Genomic DNA, 26,063 nt, shown 5'->3' with positions numbered 1-26,063 from the left:
CATAATTCTAGAAGCTCAATTTGGATTCAGATCTGGGAAATCCACAATTGATGCAGTAGAATCACTAACGAAAAAAATATATGAAGTTTTTGAAAATAAGGGTTTTGCTCTAGCTACATTCTGCGATTTAAGTAAAGCATTTGATTGTGTAGATCATAAAATTCTATGTGATAAGTTAGCGTATTACGGATTCCACAGTAGCAGTTTAAACTTTGTAAAATCATATTTAAAGGAACGTAAACAGATAGTCAGTGTTAACAACATGCATTCAAACATCTTAGAAGTGAAATATGGGGTACCGCAGGGTTCTGTTCTGGGTCCGGTACTATTTTTAATAATGATAAATGATTTGCCTCTAAATACTAATACCACATCAATTCTATACGCGGATGACACTACGCTACTTAACATAACTACAAGCTTTGAAGAAGTGTATATAGAAGCTCAAGCTGCATTAAGAGAGGCAGCGACCTGGTTTAAAAGAAATGGTTTTGTGCTAAATCAAGATAAAACAAAAAAAGTAACCTTTAGTCTCAATCACTGCAATGATAGAGGAAACTATGATGTATCTGAGGTTAAATTTCTAGGTATACGTACAGACAGCCAACTAACCTGGGAACAACATGTCAAATATGTATGTACAAAGCTCTCCCGAGTGCTCTTTCTGTTAAGAAAGTTGAAAGATACAGTTCCTTATGAGTATCTGAGGAATTCATATTTTGCATTTTTCCACAGCATAATTGGATATGGGATTTTGCTTTGGGGTAACAGTAGCCAAGCACATGATGTTCTAGTTTTGCAAAAGAAAGCCATCAGGATTATTGTAGGAACACATGATAAAGAACACTGCAAACCACTATTTATCAGGCTTAAGATAATGACAGTAGTTAATGTATATATTTATCAAGTGCTACTTTACACTAAGCAAAACCTGGCAAATATGACACTCAGAGATGAAGTACATACATATAATACTAGATTGTGTAAGAAAATTGATATACCCTTCACTAGATTATCGAAGATCAAAAATAGTTATTTAGTTATAGGACCAAAGCTATTTAATAAACTAACATCCTCCATACAACAGCTGCCATTTAAGGTTTTTAAGAAAAAGTTATATGACTGGTTAATAACGAATCCATTTTACTCGATTCAAGAGTTTATTGAATGTCAAGACATTGTGTCCTAGTTTGCAGTATCACTTTATTTCAAATATTATTAGATTGTTCATAATAACATTAACCAATAACTGATTGTCTGTATGTAATGATTATTTTATATATATATCTGTATCTATAGCTATGTATATTTCATTCGGACGTTGCCTATTGCTTGTAAAGCTCAATGACAATAAAATATTCTATTCTATTCTATTTGGGCTGTTTTGAAAACTTTGCTTTAAACTGATAAAGCACACTTTGTTTCGCTTCTCTACAACAAAACAATAATTTAATTAGTGGATGATGCAGTTAATAACGTGAAACCTCGAATATAAACCATGAATTTTAAGAAGATTTTTTAAAATTATTAACATATTTACATATGAATTCCAAAGGATTAACCAATATATGTAATAATATTTTAACCTTTTATACACAACATGTACTTTAAAAAATTATACACAAATAACTAGCAAAATTGCATGTGGTAGTTTTACTACAAAATATCACAACCTTATTTTTGAAGCAAAATAAAGAAAAACATGAGAGAAATCTGCACATCAAGAGCTTCGTTTAGGGTAGTTCTGTACATTCTTGAAATTTTTTAGTTAAGTTTTAACTTTCATATGCATTGCATGAATATTTCGAACAAATTTTTCACTGATTGATTACATACGTAATAATCTGTTACCAACTATCAGGTGCTTCGGATCTGCAAAATCGATAAAGCTCCAAATTCTGAATTGTACTGACTGTTCCTTAAGCTTGTTGAGAATCGAAAAAGTATCGAATTTTCTGTTCATGGATCATATACGTAATAGACGGTTCATCTGAGCGTATGGTTTCCTAGGCTGTAGAATATATAATAACCACCACGGTTTACTCAGTCCTGAAGGTTTCAGAATTTTTAACAAGAAAATTCAACATACCGTTACGAAGCGTTTTTTTCTTTTTTTTACAAAAAAGAAAACTACGGAATACCTTTAAAACGAGCAGATGGAAGAAGCAATCAGTGTTTCGATTTACAAGAAAGACGGCAAAATTCTAATAATTATCGAGGTATTTCTCTTAATATTCTATTAATAAGATTGACCTCATACGCAGATGAAATTATTAGAGATTATCAGTGTGGATTTAGTCTCAATCAACCAGATATTTACAATTCGACAAATACTCGAAAAGAAATGGGAGTATATTACCCAGTACATCAACTGTTTATTGATTTTAGAAAGGCTTAGAACTTGGTTAGGAGGGAAACATTGTACAACATTTTTACAGAATTTGGAATACCGAAAAAAGTAGATTTATTAAGTGTTCAAATGAATCCCAGAGTAAAGTCCGAGTAGATAAACCCGAGCTTCCACAACGAGATTGGCCTGACAAGGATATGCGTTATCGCCGTTATTATTCACCTTTTTTCCAGAGTACGCTATAAGAAAAATCAAAGTTAGGAACCAGGGCCTAGAGTTGAATGCTACTCACCAGGTTATGATGTATGCTGATGATGTAAATCTGATAGGGGAACAATCGTACGAAATACAGAGGCCTTATTAAAGGCTTGCAGGGACGTGAGCAAATGCAGAGAAATGTAAATACAAGGAAGTTCACAAGGATCGTAATACGGCAAATTATGAATGCGTTAAAATATTAATTAATACTTTTGAGACAGTGGATACTTTCAAATATCTTGAATCAGTATTACCAGACCAAAATCATACATACAAAGAAATTAAATGTCGACTGAAGTGAGGAAATAGTTGTTATTGTTCAGTTCAAAATATTTTGTCGTGAATTCTGTCAAGGTATTTAAAGCTCAAAATATATAAAAAAGAATCATGCCTGTTATGATTTATGGTTGTGAAACATGGTCGCTTACGCTGAGGGAAGAACGCAGACTGAAATTTGTGAATAAAACCTGAGACGAATATTTGGACCCAAGAGGAACGGGAATAGGGAATGGCGTTAACTTCATAAGGAGGAACTACACAATGTATACGGTTTACCTAAATCGTTAGAGTCATCAAGTCTAGGAGGCTCAGGTGGGCAGGTCATGTAGCCAGAATGGAAGAAAGTAGGAACGCTTACAAAGTTTTAACTGGAAATCCAATCGGGAAACGTTCATTAGGAAAACCTAGGACCAGATGGTAGGACAATATTAAGATGGATCTAGCAGAAATAGGAATAAAGAGTAGGAACTGGATTGAATTGGATCAAGGCAGAAGTCAATGGAGAGCCTTTGTGGCCATAGAGAAAGAGAGAGAGAGAAAGAGAATACATTTAAGTTAAGAGTCTTCACTAGAGCGAAATTAAACTACCGCTAATTTTGGAGTTTTTTTCTGTAATATCTTCAAAACAAATAAAAATATTCCAAAAGCAGAAACGTAGTGAACTAGACAATACGATTTTGCAAGTGATACTCTTATGACAACTCATCTATCTGCTTTCGATTTGCAACTGTAGATAGATTTAGCATTTTTTGCGGGTTCTGTAAATAGCGGTATACCAAAAGCAGGAAGATGAATTGTGGTAAAGGAATCACATGCAAAATCGTATTGTCTAGTTCACTACGTATCTGCTTTTCGAATATTTTTATTAGTTTTGAAGATATTACAGAAAAACTCTAACACTAGGGTTAGTTTAACTTCGCTGTAGTGAAGACCCTTAAGCACAACTGCACAATAAACATGAGTGAGTGGTTAGCATTCGCGCTTCTATTGTGAAATTCGCGATTCAACCCCGCATTCGACCATTTTGACAAAAGTTTTTATTAATTCCATCTGTGAATGTAGAGATAGTGCGTGCAATCTTAGTCCTGGTCGACTTCCTATCTAATCGTTTTTAAATCTTTGTTATTACTAATTAAAAGCAGTGATGGATTTGCGAAGAACGTTAGAGTGGGGATGTCTTTCGGACTGAAGCCCCTACCCCGAAATTACGGAATTCCTAAAACAAACTAAATATTTGTTTTGCCTTTACTCATAAACTTCAAGCTGTCCTCAAATAAAAAATTAGGAATTTTTAGAAAAACTAAAGATTAATAAGAAAAGATCCTCCCAAAATATTTTTTCTAAATCCGCAACATAAAATGGTCTTTAAGGTTGTATCTGGAAGATTAATGCTGAATATACAAACGAAACGAAATATCAGTCATGCCTGTACTCATAAACTTAAGCTCCTCTTAAATAAAAGTTAGGAATTTTTAGAAAAAAAAACATTATTCAGAATAACCCCTCCCAAATATTTTTCTAAATCTGATATTGAATATTTCTATTAAATGGTATTCAAGATTGTGTCCGGAAAATTATTGTTAAATCATTGCACAACTACAGTATAACAGAAATGTGGAAAAACGCTCCGACAAATATATTGAAAAACAAACGCTCTGATGAATATATTGAACAACATAAGTTTAATTATGTGTTACAAGCTAAAGTAGTAATTCAGAAGTCAAAATGAAGTTAAATAGCTTCTAAAATTGCCCTCAAATACTACGTACTTTATGTTTACTTTGATTCATAAACCATGTGCTCCGTCTATCATGAAGGTGAATTCCAGAGCGAAATATGGCATTTAGGTCATAGAATTTTATTTAACTTTAGAGTATACCATAAGAAAGCTATTTAAACAGAAAATTCATGAAAATGAAAAAAGACCAAATTTTCAAAATTCTCGTTTTTTCCCCAAAAATCCGGCTTTCTATATGCAAAAAACCATCGATTTAAAAAAGCCGGCTTTTTTGCATCTCTAGTATAAAATACAGTAAAAATTGTTGTGGCTATTATTCTTTTAGTGTACAAAAATGTTTTGATTTTGCAGACGCCCTACGTTATATTACGTAACAAACGGAATCGAGATTTATCGAGGAGTCTCATGTTATTTCCATTCTCCACAGAAAAAGGTTTTTTTTTTCCTACACAAAATCTCAAATTTTATCTACATTTACATATACGATATCATACTTAAGCACATTTGTAGGTTCATGTGTTAAACGAACGCAAACGAACGAACATATTATTCTAGAGAAAAATGGACATAGAGAGTCACTGAAGATGTTCATGTTATATATCGTTAATTGTAGAGTCAGAAAATTTAGTAATAATGAAAACTTTTTGCAATCACCAATACTAGAAAGTGTTAATATAATCACAAAGAAGCTAAGGATGGTTATACAAATTTTAAAATTATACACAAAATACATCATTTTAAGCAGTATACCAATGTCAACTTGTGCTTTTTAACAACCTCGCAATGCTTTCACAGATTAAATTTTAATCCACCGAAAGATTTTTACGTCTATTTAAATGTAACTACGTGGTTAGATAAGATACATTCCTAAGCATTTTTCTGAAAGAAAGCTTTTTCAGAAACACCGAGTTTTCAATTCTATGGAACTTTTTACCTATTTGTAACAAATATCTGACTTTAGGATTGTAGACTTTGACTCTAAGGTAACCAGTAGTTGTATTGCCCCATTCGTCTCTCTTCGGCTATTACTGTTAGCTGGTTATGGAATATTGAAAGCTGTCATGTGTAACGCCTTAGTTCGCAAGCCTCAAAAATGATTGCTATTGAACGTTTTCTCTTCACTTGATGATTGGCACCCGTCTAGCGTGTCACTAAAGCTCCTGGCTTCGGTACGAGAGGTCCTGCGTTTTATTTACGGTGGGGGCACTCGGTCCAGAAACGTATTTCAGGCCAATCTTACTGAAGGAAGTTTCCTTCTTTTTTTCATTCACATCAGGCAAAAGCTTGGCCGGTACGTATGATATAGATCTCAGGACGCTTCCTTCCTTCTCCAATTTTTTCTTCCTTCCTTTGGCGCGTATAGTGTGATCGCCGATGGAAGTCATCCCTCATACGTGACGGGCTATTATGGCAGAAGATGCGAAAGCCCATAGCTCTAAATTTTAAATCCCTTTCACCTGATATGGTGCCGTTCGAGAAATTGCAATTCTATGTGACTGCAACACCGCTATTCGAGGAAATGTAAAATAATTTGCATCCCGAGTATAATTTGCATCGTGAGAAACTTTAGTGTTTATTGTTTATTACTTTAAAAGATAAAAGGGCGTGCAAACCAAAATCGTACACTCTGAATATTCGAAAAACAAGTTACAAATTACATTTTAAAAAAGGAAGGCAAATGAACTATTTAAAATAAATTTTCTAATATGCTCCTACCTTCAAGTAGGTTATAATCACGTTATTTTGTTTGAAATGAGTATCATTAGGAGAGGAGAATGATTAACAATCTGTGCGAAAAACTTCACGAGTCTCTCTTGTTACATAGAGAAGACTTGGCACTTAAGATTACCATTTAAAATAAACTGTCGCGTTCACCAGTATTTTGTGAAATACCGTATTTAAGAGGAAGATGAGGAACAATCTGCACATTACTACTCAGTACGTACAATTGATATCCAGATTGTCTGCATGAGCTAGTGAATCTCTTAAAATTAAAATTTACATTCCAGGTATCACTGTCTCTAAACCAGTTCTTTTCATTTCTTAACGGTACTATGATTAGAATGAGGATATTTAACTAGCAACACAAGTTTAGTTTGTATGTTAAAATATGTAATAGATCCTTTCGTTTCATACAACAGTCTTTAGAACTTAATATAACTTTGTTTAAAGAAGTAAGTTCTCTTCCTAAAGGAAAAGAATTAACACACACTCAAAATACTCGTAGTCCGTGATTCAATTCTTGTTGGAGCGCAGCGCTGGAAAGAATTTAGAAATATCTCATGTTACATTGGGATATTATATTCGCTATTGTATATTTTTGGAATTGTGTGAACTAGTGATGATATCCAGGGGTGCCTGGAGACGGAATTCTATACTAGTCCAAAAGCTACAAAAGTTATCTTTCTGCATATCTCCTGTACAACGTGTATTACCTCCGCATATGAAATGGTGGTGTGATCTATGCGAGTTCGCGCTACTACTGATAAGTGTGTGTCTCTATAGTTGTGTAAGCGTAGCGCGTCCGTTGTGTGTTCTGTAACATGAATAGCAGTATTTTAAGATAGTGTTAAAATGTACGTGGCAATTCCGCAAGTTCCAATGTGGTTCCGAGCCCACGAAAACATCAGGGAAAAAATGAAATGAAATCTTTAAGTTTTACGTCCCACGGTTATGCCGGTTAGGCTAAAGGAGACGGTGATAATGAGAGATGAGTGAAATGGTGGAATGAAGGAAGTGGGAGGAAACGGGAGAACCCCGAGAAAACCCACGAGCACGGTGTTTGTCCACCACAAAGTTCACTTGGCGGGGGCTGGGATCGAACCCGGGACCCCAAGCACCAGAGGTGAACGCTCTACCACTGAGCCACCGCGCCCCCCTGAAAACATCAGGGAGTATCAATAGTAACTATGTTGCGTAAGAAAAATTAATCAATTCAATCTTAAAACGCAAGTGGTTTGGTGCTTGAATAGAAGATATATCAAGCTGAAGTCAGCACTACATTTGTCACGTCATAAAAATAAAAAATCAAATATCCAGCAATAAGAGGACAAACGACAGTAAGAAAAAAACTTCGTCTTAATGATCCGACAATAAGATTTAATCAGTAACTTGGTGATTATAGATTCCTCACTCTGGAAACAAAATCGTGTCATAAAATATGTGACTAGATTTATGTAATTGCAGGCGAAAGTCGCTGTTGGTCAGTACAGCAACGAGTAATACAAAATAATAAGAGGCATATTTGAATAAGGCGCGATCTTCTACTCTAAATTTGGCAAAAAATTTAAGTAACAGGATGTATGGACCAACTCAATGATTAAATTAGGGAGCCGCGGTGGCTCAGTGGTAGAGCGTTCACCTCTGGTGCTTAGGGTCCCGGGTTCGGTTTCAGCCCCCGCCAAGTGAACTTTGTGGTGGACAAACACCGTGTGCGTGGGTTTTCTCGGGGTTCTCTCGTTTCCTCCCACTTTCTTCATTGCACCATTTCATTCATCATTTATCATCACCGTCTCCTTTAGCCTAACCGCCATAACCGTGGGACGTAAAACTCAGAGATTTCATTTTTCATTTTTCAATTATTAAATTCGGCATGGTCTGTAGCAATAAAATACAATCAATAAGGCAGATTAATAGGAAAGAGTCCGAACTTAAACAGAGAGCCAAAGATAACCTAGGACAATTTGGCTGCGCATACCGTATATGAAAACATCTATATTATGAGGTAGTTTCGAGGTTCGATCCAGTACATTCCCGTTTGTGAGGACAATTCATTGGGGTCTTAGGTTCAATTCCTGATACGGTGGATTTACGTTTGGAACAACCAATACGTTTCTCATACTTTAAGGTTGAATGAGAAATATGCACAAATACAGGATATGATGTCCAACCACAATTTACGGATAAATGGTTAAAGCCAGGTCATAAGGTACTAGTGGAATGAGAATCAGGGAGGTAGAGTGGAAAATCTAAAGGTTCGTCGAAACATAGTAAATTGAGCAACGAATTACACTGAGTTTACCTTGTAACATATATAACAAATTGAAATGGCACCATTGATCTTCTCTTAGTTAAAAAAAGAACAACAGAAAATCAATTGTACTGCAATAAAAATTATGCTACCAAAACACTACTATACACAATTATTTACTCAAATTAATTATTCCAAGTTGGGAGCACCACAAAACAATATATGTATATATATAGTAATAAAAAATAACGGGATTAAAACATTATATGCTTACTTTACCTGCATGGTATATATATACTTGAAATGTTAACACAAAAAATGATCAAATAATTTTCACTATAGCAGTAATTTTACTTTTGCCCCCCTATTTTTTATCAACTTTACACGTTCCGCAAGAACCAGATAATGTTAATTCACAAACTTCCATAATTTTATCACTTTGCAGCAGTTGCGCAGTTGCACATCTTTATTTATTGTATGTTGTAAAGAAATGAAAGTATTGTCACAAACTTGTCGTAATGTTTTAATCGATTGGAAGCAATGATCTCAATAAATAAAAATATTATACTTATTATTGTGAATATAACTTTAAATCATACTAATAATATTCTTGAAAAATTAGACGTGTAGCTAAGGCGCTTGACTTCTTCACTTGCTCATGGCATCTTGCTTGTTCTCGTCCTGATTACTGACTGCTAGATGCTTCTACTCTCAGTTACAAAATAAGAGAGGGAATAATAGCGAAGCATAGTTCTTTACTGAACAGCAACTGATGAAGTTACAAAAGACGATGACACAATCGACGAAGTTAATGAAATACAGCTTTGTTTCCATTTTTGCCATATATATAAAGAGCTTCAGCAAATATATGTATGTCCACTTGAGACTCCTAGCTCTTCTTTAAGTATATGTATGCTCACTTGAAGCTTCCGTCTGAGAAACTTTTAATTCAAATAATTTTATCCTTATATACAAGGCTGAATAAAATGTTCGGTTGGGATAGATAATGCTGATACCATTATATTATGGACTTTGAACAAAGGTGTTTTCTGCAGAAGTTCGAACAGCAACCAACAATTATACAGTTATAATTAAGTTATACCTGTACTCCATTAAAAATGTGTGAATATATCGTTTAAATTTATGTGTACAGTTAGCAACGAGTAAACAAGAGCAGAATTGGTACATATGTATGAATAAACGAAATTTTTTGTGTATACTAGAAATGCTGAATTGATACATTGTTCTTAAAAGCATGTAAATAGTACGTTAATTTAGAACCTATCACAGTAAAAATTATTGGTTGGTATCGTAAGGTAATGAAATTTGAGCAACGGTAGGAGCAGGCACGAATCGTAGAGTTATCATTCCAAAATCTTCACTTCACTAAATCAATTATGACGACTTCCTTGAGGATTAAATTGTTTTTATCCACTGAAGTACATAAGCTTAGTTCGGAAAGAAGTCTTCTGATGAAGGATGAAAGAAAGTAAGGAAATGTAAGTCTATTTGCAATACGCTTCCGAAACGTATACGGCATTTAACGCATTCGGATAAATCAATATTTGTAAAAAATTTCACTCTCTTTTATTTTGTTTTTACTTTCACATCATTTTTTATTTCAAACTTCGCTTCAAGCATTATTTTAGTTTTAATTTTTTAAATCATCTGCAAATATATCAAAACATTGAGAATGCGTAGTTAAAAAATTTTTCAATATTTGAAAATTGTACTATTAATAATATTTGCTGTCTCTGTGGAATACCTTTAACAATTAAAAATCTATATGCTGGTAATACAAACTATACTAAATATTAAAACGTGATATATTCAAAAGTACATCGAACAGTGCTAATTAAGACTGGAAAAATATAATTGAGAAGAGTTAAATGGGCATATTTGGAAGTGATCTGCTCCCAAAATTGGCATTAGGATACAAGAATATATGAGGTACCTACTCCATTAAAATGTAATAATAGATCGTTTAAAATTGTGTGCATAGTTAGCACCGAATAAACAAGAGCACAATTCGCACGTATGTGTGATTAAAAGGCATTTTTTGGTGTATGCTAGAAATGCTTAACTGATATATTATTCTTAAGTCCATGTAAGTAGTGAGTTAATTCCGAACCAATCACAGCAAACAAAATTATTAGGATAATATTATTTAATATGAAATATTAGATAATTATATCATAGGGACGTACGATAATAAGCTAACTTTACTAATTCATTAATAGAGTTGTTACAACGACTTGGAAGGAAAATAAATATATATACATTTTTAACAAATACATATACCAGTTATTGTATACAGCTACGAAGAATGTAACTTGCTAGGACTTCTATCACGTAAATAGCAACTCTCGTCTTTAACAAAGGTTTATTCGTGGTATGCGAAACAAGGAACAAAAAATTATTTTACAACCTGAGACATTTTTTCGCTCAATCTTTCATTCGAACGAATCTTATCCAATGGAAACCAATAGGTAATATAGTACTATAAAATAACTGACTGCATTTATTTCTCTGTGGATAATAAGGCTTGAATTTTTGCCTAATGTCGGAAAAGAACATGATAATAGGACAAAAAAATGATGCGGAAAACCCCATGATGTGTAACAAGTGTTAAAATCTAATAACTGGATTTATTGGAAAGATATTTGAATATAATAACCACTATAATAATACACAAAAACACTGATTGCCACGGAGAAAAATTATAACTGAAGGTAGGAATGAAGACAAGTGATTGGATTTAGATCTCAAAAAAGAAAAAAACACTTTATCTAATTCATTTTAAAAATTTGTGCTGGACAGGATCATTCTCATTATCCTCGTTTGGCTAGTGACCTTGCACGTAGATAGCGTATGCAACGTTGGGGGAAAAGACCCGCGTTCGATTCCCGGTGGGAGCTTATGTGTTTTGCATACCATATTAACCTTTAGGTTTACGTCCCATGTAGCCCTGCTGCCCAACAAGATGCTAAACTTAGATCTACTTACAATCAAACCACCGTTGGTCTCACTGTCCCGTCTACGGAATCCGGACAGCTATTATAGTAAATCGTATATATAGGTTTACTGTCTCCCTAAGTTTTAATTTATTGCTCTCAAACAGAAAAGTTGCACTTGAACTACAATGAGTTCATTTTTGTGCGTATGAATAACATAATTAAACCAGAAAATAATTGTTCCAGAATCTAGTCTACATAAAAGAAATCACAGTATTTCAGCTATTTTGTTCTCGAATGGTTTACATGTAATCCCAGGATCGTATATGCATCAGATGTTCAAACGTGTTTTGCTAACAATATCGCATTTGTTTTGCCCACATATGAATATCTAGAAAGAATTCTTCACCTCCTCAAAAGTAGATGAATTCTTCGAAGATGCAAATGCATTTGAAATGCCAGTGGTTGCTACTAATAGTAGAGGACGCTGTGTAATTACTCCCAGTAAAAGCGTGGAATCCAGGTGGGTTTGTAACAAATCAAAGATTAAGAGAAAATAAATTTACAAAAGTTGTATTAGCCTGTATTTTAACATACATTGACACTTTAGATTTATTGCTGTCAGTATGCAAGGTACCGACGAACTATTATACACATCAGCATTCGTTTACTTCGTATAATCGTGAGGTAAATTTCGGTCAAAATACAGAGTAGACGATACGTGTCTTCCTCAGAAATGCTTTCCATTATCTTCCCATACTTGTTAGTGTAGAGATCAACAACAATTTTCGTATCCAATGCCACTAAATCAGTCATATATTACTGTAATCATTTGCAGAATTGGGCATCAAAGTTGACCACGTGTTTGCTTTAAACTTCCCGTCTGACCTATAAGACAAATTTGTTCTCTTATTTCCTATCTTCGCTTAATTACTTAATAAGCAAAATTTCTTACACTTATGCCGGGAGCAACCCCTGTCTAAAAGTGTCACGACAGAAATGTGAAATATTTTTGTAGTATCATGTAAAGAAATTTATATCAAAACAATTTTGCACAATAAGTACACAGTAACGACTCAAATCATTATCATTGCAATATCGATGTAAATAATACCACTACTTTTAATAATAATAATAATTGTAATAACAATAATAATAATACTAAGAGTTGGCTAAGAAAAAATGTGTAACATACGGTTATAATGAATGAAATGATCGAGAAGAGAGCTTGATTAATGGAGAAAAATGCATAAGCTATTAACAAATTTTTTATTGTTATATCTAATGTTAAGAAATTTAAACATTTGAAAGCTCGAAATTATTCGGTAATAAATATATTGTTAGAACTGAGATTCACAGAAATAAACATCAAAGACCCTGAGTACAGAATAATCTACTGCATTTCTCTGTAATGTGTGAATGTTGTATGCAAAATTGCACAAAAATATAATTTTCAATTCTAAACAAATTCTGCCTTAAACAAAACAATGTCTAATGGAAACTATAACACGTTCTAAATTTCGTAGGACGAACAATTGGACAGTAGACATCTTGCATATAATTTGTCTCCTTCATACTGCTATAGAAGGAATGATGGAAGAAAAGCGAGAAGCAGGAAGAAGAACAAAAGTGATCGACCAATTAAAAAAAAATGGAGTTAAAAAGGAAGCTGACGATCGAAAAACATGGAAGATATATTTCTATGTCCAAATCGAAGTAAAAAAAAAACATGAAAAAGAACACCTTATTAGCCGCAGGACATGGAGAAAGGCAGAATACCTAGTAATAATAATAATAAACCGCGCGAGTTACTGGTATGAAGTTCAATATGTACTTTTAGCTGTAATTACTCTCGTGAGTGGCCCCGTGACATGGTTAGGGTTCAAAAAATACAACGGAGGAAAGCGAAGTTGAGAGAAAAGTTTATTTTCAGGCAAATGTCATACAAAAGTAGCAATAAAAGCCCTTCTATATGTAATCATTGCCAGCGATACAAGATCATATCGTCGATTAAGAGATGATACATCATATGCAAAATTATCACGATTTTAATCTTTTGACATAAACCTGATTAAGAAAAAAAACAATCCATCTTCAAGCAAACACCCACACAGTAAAACAAATCGATTGCTGAGAAAACCATCGATTACAGTCTCGGCTTGCATGTCGATTGTTGGAAATTCCTGGTGATAGCTTGTACGGCACCGAGCGCAATATAATTGTAGACACTTATGTTTTCATGAGAGAAATACAGTACCCCGGTACATCAACTATTTATTGATATTCGAAAGGCTTACGACAGGTTAGGAGAAAAATTTTATACAACGTTCTTACAGAACTTGGTATACCGGAAAAGCTAATTAGGTTAATCAATCTCAAAGTAAAGTTTGGGTAGAAAATTTTTTGTCCACGACCTTTGACGTCGAAAATGGCCTGAAACAAGGAGATCCGTTGTCGCCATTTTTATTCAACTTTGTTCTGAAGTACGCTATAAGAAAAATCAAAGACAGCAACCAGGGCCTAGAGTTTAATGGTGTTCACCAGGTTATGGGATATGCTGATGATTTAAATTTAATAGATGATAGGCAAACAATAGAAAAAAAGCAGAGGTCTTAATAAACGCTTGCAGGGACATGGGTTTAGAAGTAAATGCAGAGAAAACTAAGCACATGGAAGTGCGTTGGGACCGTAATACGGCAAATTATGGATGCTTAAAAATATTAAATTATACTTTTGATAAAGTGGATACTTTCAAATATGTAGAATCAATATTAACACACGAAAATCATATTCACGAAAAAATTAAATGTTGACTAAAAGCAGGGAATTCGTGTTATTATTTAGTTCAAAATCTTTTGTCACGAATTCGGTTAAGGATTTGGTCTAGGAATTAATTCGTGCGGTTGGTACGCACACATTGAAGCTGTAGTACAAACACAAAATACATAAATACCTTAAGAAAAATATTGTCCATCGCTAGCCACCACTTTCGCCCATCTGTCAGGCAATACACGGATTCCGTGGCGAAAGAAGTCCTCATCCTTGGAAGCGATCCAGTCAGAGACCCATGTTTCGATATCTTCTGAAGAAGTAAACCGCTGTCCAATCAAATCGTTGTTCATGCAATCGAACAAGTAGTAGTCCGAAGGAGCAACGTCTGGTGAATACGGCGGGTGGGGTAAAACTTCCCATCCGACATTTTCTAAATAGGTTTTGACCGGTTTTGCGACATGTGGGCGAGCGTTATCATGTTGAACAATAAGTTTATCATGTCTGTTCTCCCATTCTGGTCGTGTTCTGGCCAGAGCTTGCTTCAAACGCATTAATTGTCGTCGATAACGTTCTCCATTCATAGTTTCACCCGGTTGCAGCAGCTCATAGTACACCACACCTTTCATATCCCACCATATGCACAGCATAACCTTTGCACAGTGAATATCTCGTTTTGGTTGTGATGGACCTGGTTCACCTGGTTTCACCCAGGCCTTTTTTCGTTTAGGGTTTTCGTAATGGATCCACTTCTCATCACCCGTAATAATTCGATGCAGAAACCCCTTTCTGCTCTGTCGTTGAAGCAGCAATTCGCAAATGGTTTTTCGTCTTTCAACGTCTCTGTCTTTCAATTCATGTGGAACCCAATGTGACATCTTTTGAATCATTCCCATGGCTTTCAAGCGTTTGGAGACTGTTGTTTGATCAACGCCTAATGCTGCTGCAAGTTGTTCCTGCGTTTGACACGAATCCTGCTCGAGCAATGCTGTCAATTCTTCGTCTTGAAATTTTTTTGGCTGTCCAGCTCGCTCTTGGTCTGCCAAGCCGAAATCACCACTTCTAAACCGTGCAAACCACTTCTGACACGTTCGCTCACCTAGAGCATGGTCACCATACACTTCCACCAAAATACGATGACTTTCAGTCGCACTTTTCTGCATGTTAAAGTAATGCAGCAGGACACCCCGCAAAAACACTTTATCAGGCACAAATTGCGCCATGTTCACTTAACTACAAACTGGTGTTGTTGACGCTTTAATCCACTGCCCTATACTACGAACGATACGCGATGACAGGGGTTTGCAACACATGTGTGGATACACGGAACTGTGGGACGCTCCGTTCGTTGCGCCATCTCTTGTCCACCCGCACGAATTAATTCCTAGACCAAAGAATTTGAAGCTTAAAATATATAAAACGATAATCATGCTTGTTCTGTATGGTTGCGAAACATGGTCGCTTACTCGGAAGAAAGACCATAGACAAAGTATTTGAGAAGATCCCGAGACGAACATTCTGACCCAAGATCAACGGGAAAGAGGAATGGCGGAAACTTCATAAGGAGCAACTACACAATTTATACGGTTTCCCAACCATTGTTACGATCATGAAACCAGTAGATTTAGGAGGGCAGGTCATGTAGCTGGGATGGAAGAAAGAAGAAACGCTTTCAAAGTCTTGACTGGAAGACCGATCAGAAAACGGCCATTAGGAAGACCTAGGCAAAGGTGAGAGGACAATATTATGATGGATCTCGGAGAGATAAGAATACAAAGTAGAAATTGGATCCAGTTCGTTAAGGATAGAAGCCAATGAAGAGCTTTAGTGAAGGCGGCATTGAACCTCCGGGTTGCAAAACCCATACAGTTATTTAGATAGTTAAGCCTGAGATAATCCAATTATAACCGCCACCAGGTTATAGAAGTATATTTTGTGGACGCTCTGTATATTTTGTAAAGACAGTGGTCATTTTTTGGATTTATACTATATTCTGCGACGCAAATAAGTTTTTTATTCGGTGGGAATTGCTTCCTTCCAACGCAACTGGACAAAGAAATCTCGCATTGTTTTTTTCACATATATATTTAAAACATTGCTTTCTGGCGAGAACATATATATTACAGTGCATTAAAAAGGCAAAGCTTGATTTTGGTAATGAAGATTACTATACATATTCTGTGTTAAGTGTTGTGATTCTTTCTCTTCGTTATTATTTTTTTTTATGATAGTATTCTAATAAATAAGTATAGAGTTATTTAATTATGTGTTTTCTTTTTGTGTGTGAATGATGTTTGTGTGCGTTATGGTCTGGATGACCGTCTGTGACGTTTTCGGGACGAGATATCCGAACCTCTCGGCGCCTAATGCTCACCTCATCCTTGAGACCGACGAGCGATTTGGAATCAATTTGTAATCCCTTCTTGGAGAGGTCCTTCATCGTCCTATCCAGGTATGTTCTGGTCTCAGGAGAATATTTATTGGTAAGACAACAAACCACGAACCGCGACCTAATACTCGGTCGGTTACAAATAAATGGCAGCCCGAACAGCGACTTGACACCCGGGTGGTTACAAATAAATGACGCCCGAACTACCGACCCGAATCAAGACCATTGGTGCTCGAATACTTATAAGGTCAATATATATTAATATACCATCTCTCTTTCAGTTTAGTACCAGAAATTTGAAAAAAAAAGAAAGTATTCTCTTTCAGGTGATTTTAATCATATTCTTTAGAGGTAGTACATTTTATTCTAAGTGTACGTTTTAAGTTTTATCTTGTACAAGATGACATACAAGGAAGTAGGCTTGGCTACTAAACTAGATTTACTTTTACAAAAAGCAGATAAACACGAAGAGAATTTTGCTAAATTAGAACAGGGAAACAAAGAAAATTTTCCTAGATTAGAACGAAAAGTAGATGAGAATAAAGAAAATTTTGTCAAGTTAAAGTGCGAATTAGGTCAGAAGTTAGACGCTGTACAAAAGGAATGTCGTGAAAATAACCAAAGATTAGAACAAAGTATTAGGACTGTAGAGGCTGAAAATAAACGTAGGAACGAAATCTTAAAATAAAAATACGATAGCATAACACTTAAGATTCATTACCAGCTTCACGAAGTCAGTCATAGTACTAAACAGGCAATCGAACTCGCCACACAGACCAGCGTCGAAGTTAGACAACAAACTGAAGGAACATGCCAACGTGTACAACAAATAGAAACAAAAGTCTGTAAAATTCAGAACCACTTAGAAAACTTGCATGAATGTACACAATCCCTCCAAGGTCAGTTGGAATCAACCCGAGATGTGTGCCAGGCTAATAAGGAGCGCTGCGTTAGTTTACATATAGACAGTCGATAAATTAGATGAGATGCATGACCGTATGGAGGAAATGTCCGAACACGTAGAAAGGCAAGGAAAACACATTAAGATGGTATATGAAGAAGCGAAACTAATAGATTATAATATGAAGGTGAAAAATGAATTAATGCAGAATGTCGCGCTGAAATACGGGCAATAGATAAGAACGTAAAAGAAATCAGGCGTGATATGGTAGAGCTCACTCAAAGAATAGAAAGTACTGAAAATAGATCGCCGGAATTCCAAACCAGATTAGTAACAGATACTCCTAGACAAGTTAGAAATTGGCACTATAGTAACTCGGCTTATTCGGAATCTAAGGACACCAGTAGTAGTGACCGTGCAAGTGACAATTCAAAAATCAAGGATGTATATGATCGAAGGCGTAAGCGCGAACAAAATGTTACTTTCACAAATTGCCAGAGAAAAAATACGAAATGAAAAGACGATGTCAAGCTTAAGGAAATTCAGTGTTTTCCTAAATTTCAGGGTGATCCTTCCAGTGAATCAATTCACAATTAGTTGCAAAAGCTACAGCATACAGCTCAATTAGCTAACCTTTCTGATAAAGCTCTGTTTAAGCTCATTCCACATTTATAGCAAGGAGTTTTATTAAACTGGTATAACATTAGGAAAGACGATTTTACTAAATATGATCAAATCAAACAAGCACTTAATCAACCTTTTGCGGGAAAAGCTACAGTACAACACAGGCTATCATCCTGTAAGAGTGCTTGGTTCGATCCCAAGGTACATAATTTTAGGCTTGATCAATACAATAAACTTCATGAGTTGACACCGCAGTTGCCTGAATTTCTCATACTTACAGACGCAATACAAACTTTGCCTAACAGATTTAAAACTGAACTCTTCCTTCATTCCTGTAACAATATCAGGGAATTTTTGGCCGCAATTCAAAATTTAGAAACTTTACATGCTCAGCAAAGTAGTAGAGAGGAAAGATACAAGCAAGATAATAGCTATAATGGTAATCAAAATTCCAGTTCAATAGGTAAACAACGTAATTTTTCGTATAATAAGAGTAATAATCAAAGGTACCAGGATCAGCGCGTAAATAATATGAGAATTGATGGGAATCAGAACCGAGGTCGTGCGCGACATGACAATAGTAGAAATAGTAGGAATCGACACACGCGATCACGTGATCAGAGCAATAATGATAAACGAAATCGGAATCGCCACTCGCGCGATAATTCTAACACTAGACTTGAACGAAAGAATAATAATGCTAGGAATCGACGAAACAATACTGGCAATAATGAAAGGAAGAATAATAACAGTAGAAATAGTAACCATAAAAAGAGAAAAAAGAATAACAGAGACTTCCTACACTGATACAATTTATTTTCTAGGGAAGTGACGTATTTCTTTTAATCTTTCTTTCAACTGTTAGGTAATAAATATGTATTCATATTTCTTTCTTTTTGCTTTTAGTTTTTGATCAGGATACATACACACGAAAAAGAGAACTACGCATTGTTTTATAAGGTCTTTTCACTTCTAGCTTGTAACTGTTCAGCGAAGAGCAGCTATTATGTTTTTCTTTCTTTTTCTTGTTTTTATAAGGCAATCGCCAGACTCCAGAACCACCTGTGTTTATGGTTACGAATAACGGACGATACACAGCTGATTGACTCCTTTTATTTTTTCTGTTTTTGCTCAGTGCCGTACCCCAGACATCCAACTATCTATCAATGTTGCAAACCTTATTAACAATTTACTTTTAGTTTAATGTCATTATTTTTAGATGTTTGAAATTAGGATTTTCAGTAAAAACGCATTTTACATACGTAGGGAAATTGCATTTATCGAAAAGCAATTTTGAGCTAGTAGCGCAGTTTCGTACCTCAGCCAGTGAGAAGATATTTTGGCCTGATATAATATTTTTATTAAGTGTTTTAAATCTTAAAATTCCTTTTAGAATCCCTTCCCAGTTTCTAAATTCTTAAATGTGTTATAATACGTAGGGGAACCGTACTTATCTAAAAACGGTTTTAACTAGTAGCGCAGTTCCGTACCTCAGCCAGTGGGAAGATACCTTGGCCTCATAATATAATTTACTAAGTGTTTTAAATTTTTAATTCTTTTTTTAGGATCCCTTCTCACTTTCCAAAATCTTAAACATGTCATCATACGTATGACTTACAATTAATTTTTGATTTTCTTTTCAGATTTTTTACCTAAAGGAGAATGTATCGAGATGCCCAGGATAAGAAAACTTTAGTTGTTAATATATATAATTGTATATTTGTAATTAAAAGTCAGTATGTAATCTCATGTGTAGAATATAAAATTTTACACGTATAATTAATGTTAAATATTTTTTTTAGTGTTAATCTGATATTTTCGTTTTCATTTTTATAGTAACTCATAACTAAGCATGTGTATTCTTAGGTTAGATTTTTCCAGTATATTTTATCGTCTAGTAATATTCTAGTGAACATCTTAGTGTTTATGAATTGTAACTATATTTTATACATGTATGCTAATGTGTTGTAGGGTTCTTTTTTACTAATTTTGAGAAAGCTACACAGTATGTCCCAAAACTATTTGGAATATATTAGCTAAATTGTTATCGTATGGAGGATCTTTAGAAATCAACATGGGCGAAAATCTCTTAATACGAGTCTTCAGGTTTCAGCCGTAACAAACAGTATGGAGGATTTTCTTCCAGAAATCAGCATAGCGAAAGGTTTTGGAATACATATCTTTAGGTTTCAGTCATACTACCAATGATGGGTGATATTCTTCAAAAATCGACATGGCCCATTATTTATGAGGTTTCAGCCGTCTCAGAGATATTGTTATAGATCCCCAAAAATACTTAATTTCTCTTTCCAACAGCATGAAGCAATAACGATTTTTGAAAATTACTTTGTCAATTATACTATATGCTCGATGGCTTTGAATTTTAATGTGTCAATAAAACCGTTTTGACTATTTTGTAACGATGATGCCTAAGAAAGTTTAACTGTCGTCAAATGAATACCTGTTTAGTAGGGCATTTAATTTTTATGTTTCTGGCCGACCAGAAAGTTGTAATGTCGTTGACTATATTTTTGTGTTTGTATCCCATGGTTTTCTTTAGGTCTCATGTATTTTGTCTCATAGACATATTTTACATGGTACGAGAGCATTTTTGTGTGTTTACACATCTTTTCCCAGGTGGAAGACGTACGCTATGTTCCCGGGAACATACGTGTATTTTACTGAATATTAAAGTATTTATATTTTAGTTACGTATAGAAACAATTTTGTACGTGCCTATGGTTGCAGGCCTTTTCGTGTTCCTAGTTTTGCATCGTAGAAAACGATCGCATATTTTGTTTGTAAGTACGTGTAGAATTGCACATTTTTCCCAAATATGGTTTTGGTCAATTCATGACGTAGTGACCTTTTATTTTGAGGAATGTTTGGACTACTGAGTCAACTTCCTTGATTCAGGCCTTTGAGAAACTTAGATCAACACCGTATAGTTTTCAACGCTTTATTAATAAGTTCTTTTCCAGATAGTAGCCACCTATTCTGGTAGCCCTACAATATTTACGTTTTTGGAAGAGGATAACAATTCTTTTTCTAGGCCTAAGCTAATAATAACTTTGTTTCAGAATGAAACAATTTGTTACATTGAGAATTATCGAACAAAAGTCTCGATTTTCACATGGCGAGCAGATGTCATTTTGATCCTGTGAAAGGTCGTTCCGCTTTCGAGTGCCAATCTATAACCAACACCAGGTTACAGAAGTATTTTTTTGTGGACGCTCAGTATATTTCGTAAAGACAGTAATCATTTTTTCGATTTATACTATATCCTGTGACGCAAATAAGTTCTTTCTTCGGTGGGAATCGTATCCTTCCCACGCAACTGGACAAAGAAGTCTCTCATTTTTTCATATATATACTTAAAATATTGCTTTCTGGCGAGAACATTTCAGTGAGTGACGAATCTTCTCAGTGTTTCTCCCTGACTTATTCTATGCACGGTATATATTCTGCAGTTATTTGCAACTGAATTATGTGCTTTCATTAATCGTTTATGGTAATATTGCAATAAATTAGAGCAGGTCAGAGTAGAATAGATGTTCGAGCACCAGAGTGGCACCAACTACATTGCTCTTCCAGCTCGTTATCTGTACTTTTTCACGTCCGAGTTATCGCAGTGTCGTGGCCAGTTGACTAACATTAACATAAATTATTTTCTGTATTCTGTTTGCATGTGCATCCAGGTGCTTTAACTGAGTGCTATTTGGAATGAACTGCCAACACTCTTCAGTCAACCACTGCACTTCGTATCTGAAACTTTGGGCTCAGGGAGTTTGACTCCGGTATTGTGCGCAGCCACCACGCAGATTGTGTCGGGAATTAAGTATATTTTTATTTAAAGGGCATAAGCTATTACCCGGCGAAGGACGTTTTCTTACGTCTAGCCACCAACTAGTGAAGTCAAAGCTTCATAAGCCTTGTGCGTACATGTCAGTTATACAAGCGCCCTCCAACATCATTATTCTACTTTGGAAACTGTGATATTTTACTGAAGATGCATCTTTACGTTTCAGGATTGTTTGGCGCAGCAATTGGATTTCTACGTTCGATTATCCCGGCAACTTTTGCCCCAGTGTTAATCCTCCAAGTGCGTCAATGATGTGAGAGAAGCATTCATAGTGAAATTTCAGATATAATCTCATTTATATATAAAGGGCTTCAATGCATTAAAAAGGCAAACCGTGATTTTAGTAATGAAGATTATTATACATATTCTGTGTTAACTGTTGTGATTATTTCTCTTCGTTATTTTTTATACAATAGTATTCTAATAAATAAGTATAGTCTTATTTAATTCAGTGTGTTTTCGTTTTTTGTGTGAATGATGTTTGTGAATGTGAATGACGTTATGGTCTGGATGACCGTCTGATCATCCGTGAGGTTTTCGGAACGAGACATCCGAACCTCTCGGCGCCTAATGCTCATCTCATCGTTGAGACCGACGAGCGAATTGGAATCAATTTGTAATCCCTTCTTGGAGAGGTCCTTCATCGTCCTCTCGAGGTAAGTTCTGGTCTCAGGAGAATACTTATTAGTAGGACAACAAACCACCAACAGCGACCCGATACTCGGTCGGTTACAAATAAATGGCAGCCCGAACAGCGACTTGACACCCGGGTGGTTACACAATCATGTATCTTGAACTTTTGGATTTTGTGTTTAGTTACTGCCTTTAGCTGACAAATATTGATTTGTTCTAGACAAATAACCGTGAAGGTATTGAAGCACTGAAATTCACATTTTATCAGAACGTTTCATGATAATGATCTTTAGCCTAAAGAAGACACATGATAAATGAAAGCCAGTGATTATGAAATGATTGGTTTAATAGAACTTCAGCAGCAGTAATACTATCAGATGAATTCCTCCGGAAATTTCAATACACAGGAGGTTACAGAATCACTGATAAAATATCGACAATCCTTCTGCAGCACAATATAAAATTTGTCTCGGCGGTCATTTTGAAGCTTCGTAGCGGAAATTTCTGGAGTTCTGAGTGATGTATTAGCAACCTGAGGAAACGTCCGGACAGAATTTTTTCAGCCAAAACTCATATGACGATGGATAAAAGAAATATCCTCGCAGCAGCGGTGAGCTCTCTACCACTGACCAACTGTCCTCTCCGAAATTAATTCATTCTATAGAGAATCGCATGCTAATACAAGATAGTTTGCAACTTAATTCAGAAGACACATTTTCAAATGGAGAACACCCTCGTGGTTTTGGCGCAGCCCAACTGTGTACGAACCCTTCAGGGAGTTCATGAGGTTTAGATCACATGTTAAGGTTCAGATCCACATATCATAAAGCTTTGGAGTTAAATGGGAAGCAAAATTTCAAATGAAGAAACCAACGACTATCCTAACGTGAGATAATGGAATTGTTCTATCTGCGACTTGCGGTAAACAAAGTAATCCAAGAGTATAATAAACTATCTCAGCCTTAAAGCAAATAAAATACTACCCTCTCTCTATTAAGTTTAATATTCCTCTTAACCCATGATTATTACAGAGTAATCCGAGTCGATACAATACACTTAAAATTGAGTAGCAGAGTTAATTATGTGACGTTGTCTCCGTTTAGGAAGCTTTTCATTTTGACAGATGCGAACTGCTATGAACGATTTATTTTGTTTCTTGATAAGTAGAGAATTGTGAGAAGGCCGAAAATTGCGGTCCGAGTAAAAGAATGCCTGATATTGACTATTTGTGAAGTCAACAAGAAATGGAACAATAGGAAGCCTGAAATTGATGTTGAATAGACAATGATTTTTTCTACACAAAATTGCATTATGTAAACTATCAATTAGTTTGGCTAAACGTGTTCAACAATAAATTAGGTTTTGTTAACTTTATTGATTCTCGTTAACAGTGAAAATGATTTTGTATATCAACTGAGGAGCATAAGATGAAAAATGAAATGAAGTCTGAGTTTTACGTCCGACGCTTATGCCGGTCAGACTAAAGGAGATGAGTAATGAATGAAAACTGTGGAATGAATAAAGTGGGAGGAAACGGGAGAACCACGAGGATACCCACGCACACGGTGATTGTCGACCACAAAGTTCCCTTGACGGGAGCTGCGGTCGAACCCGGGACACCAAACACCACAGCTAAACGCTCTACAACTGAGCCACCGCGGCCCCGAGCATATGTTGTGTGACAGAACTGATTATGTGACATTGTCTCCACTTCAGGAAGTTATCAGATTTACAGATGCACACTGCTAATGGCTTCAGTTCTTTTGAGTTGAGTTGATTTTGAGTTTAACGTCCCGTTCAGCAGCGAGGCTATATGAGACGTGGACCTACTGATTAACGTGGAATCCGAACCACATGAGCTCCCGCCGGGAATCGAACCCGGGTCTCCCACGCCAAAGGCGCGTACGCTAACCGCTTAGCCACGAGGGAGCTCGCTTCAGTTCTTTTGTTTCTTGATAAGTAGGTGATTCTGACGAGATCGAAATATGCCGCAGGAGTAAAATATTAAACATTTGTGAAGTCAACAAAAAATGGAATAGGAAACATGAAAATGGTAGTTTAAATAAAGCGTTACGTTCTGCACATAGAATTTGCATTATGTTATTAATTAATTTTTTTTTTTTTTTTTGTTAACTTTTCCCGTTGACTGATTATCCTTATTGGAGAAAATTATGAGCATAGGTTGAAGGTTAGAGCTACTTGTGTGACTTTATCTTCAGTTCAGGTAGTTCTTCTTTTTTAGAGATGCAGGCTGCTGTGATTCGTTGTTTTTTTTTTTTTTAATGTGATTTGACTGACAGAGTTTCGAGTAAAAAGATGCCTGATATTGACCATTTAGCTGCTCTCTCTTCTTTTAAGATGATCATTCTATTCACCAATTATGGCAGTCTGCAAATTGGTCAATAGTTTACATTTTACGTGTTGCTTAATAAATGCGACGTTTCGAACGGAGCGACCATTGACGTAGAAAACATGGAATATTTGATAATATTTGTGTTAAAATTATCACAAATGTTTACATACGCGTTAGAAAAACGAAATTAAGGTTAAGGTTATGCAATATCAACAGTTAAACAATGCAAGTGAATTATAATAGGATTGATATAATGATAATGTGGGACAAATGCAAGTACGCTGCGAAAACCCATGAACACGATGTCCACTTGAAACTTACTGCCAGTTCGAGCCGGGAACCCCATGTGCCAGTGGTAAACGCTACAATCCAGAGAAACCGTGTCCGTAAGAGAAGCTAAAATATATATTATTATTTTTATTATTATGCAATCATTGTCATAAGGTTTCTGTTGAATGATAAATTAACGTTAATTATAAACTTTTATTATTAAAATTTAAGAATTTGTTTAAATTAATTTTTTGTCTATATATTGGCATTTCAAAATATATTCTTTCAACTAGAGAACATCATCAAGAAAGAGCTAAATATGTAACTCTAAACCATTCTGCCATTGAAGACAATCAACCATTCTAAGTGAAAGTCATCTCTTTCTATGGACATCATAATCTCGATATTCTAACGTTTTTTATTTGCTATGGAACACGTATAGGAGTGTCGGACAATAATTGCATTTTGAAATAATGTAAGTTTTCGAAATAAAAGGTTGCAATAATAGTATACTTATAATGTCATTGTTGTGATAAAGTTTACACTTATGTATACAGTTTCTACTATGTATACAGTATCTACTATGTATACACTTGCACTTACTTACCGCAAAGTAGTAGATATTAGTGTAGAACATGTGACCTGACCTTCTCCATGTCGATTAGTTACGATGATATGAATAATTTTCTTTAGATGTGTTTTTCCAAACTTTA

The 26,063-nt window shown here is 35.2% G+C and overlaps 1 protein-coding gene across 2 annotated transcripts in view; it reads right to left on the bottom strand.

The window, feature by feature from the left end:
- The window catches only part of LOC145689947 (uncharacterized), a 54,127-nt gene that overhangs the window by 23,105 nt on the left and 4,959 nt on the right, over positions 1-26,063 (bottom strand). The window lies entirely within an intron of this gene.

This window comes from Thermobia domestica, chromosome 7 (assembly GCF_964235325.1).
Source record: "Thermobia domestica chromosome 7, izTheDome1.hap1.1, whole genome shotgun sequence".
In the NCBI taxonomy this organism is placed as follows: Eukaryota; Metazoa; Arthropoda; class Insecta; order Zygentoma; family Lepismatidae; genus Thermobia; species Thermobia domestica.
Note: the sequence above shows the minus strand (reverse complement) of the source record. Positions and strands in the feature narration are given on the sequence as shown.